Here is an 860-nt window from a genome sequence, read left to right as displayed (position 1 = left end):
CCCCCACCTCACCCCCCGCTGCCATCCATCTTCCACCATTAAAAACCTATAAATACAGAGAACATACAGTGGGAGGACGGAGACATGTAAGGCAGCAGGTGAGGAGGGTGAGGAGGGTGAGGAGGGTGAGGAGGGTGAGGAGGGGGAGGAGGGTGAAGAGGGTGAGGAGGGTGAGGAGGGGTGATGTTCAGCATGGTTCTTCAATTCCACCTTAATGACATCATCATCATTTTCTACTTTCAGGAGGAAAAAACAGAAACTTTGAAATAAAACATCATAAAAGAAGAGGAGCTGGTCTTCATCAGACGGAGGGGGGGAAGGGGGGGGGTATCACAGTGTTGCTGAGACTGACAGACCACCTACTGCTGCTGGTCCTGTGATCTACACACACACACACACACACACACACACACAGACCGAGGCTTCGTTGCTAAACGGCCAAGATCATTAAACCTGCATCTCTCCACTGTGTGTGACATCACGAAATACTCACACAGAGAGAGAGAGAGAGAGAGAGAGAGAGAGGGGAGGGTGGGGGGGCATCGGGGGGGGGGGGGGGGGGGGGACACTCAGACAAACAAGTCTTGTGTTTGGGACTCGTGGAACCAAAGGTTCTCCGACCGACTGAAGAGAACCACGGAGGAACTACAGACCAATGAGCAGGTGTCTGTCACAACAACAGACCAGAAGTCAGACTGGACTGGACACACACTGCAGTATTTCAAAGTACCACGAAAACACTTGACTACAACCTCAGTACTTCGTTAGTACAAACTTAGTACAAGTGCTGCGTTCACGGTCTGTAGACTGCTGCGTTCACGGTCTGTAGACTGCTGCGTTCACGGGCTGTGGGCGGCTGC

Source organism: Cynoglossus semilaevis, chromosome 15 (genome assembly GCF_000523025.1).
Source record: "Cynoglossus semilaevis isolate Cse_v1.0 chromosome 15, Cse_v1.0, whole genome shotgun sequence".
NCBI lineage: Eukaryota > Metazoa > Chordata > Actinopteri > Pleuronectiformes > Cynoglossidae > Cynoglossus > Cynoglossus semilaevis.
This window is presented reverse-complemented; position numbering follows the sequence as displayed.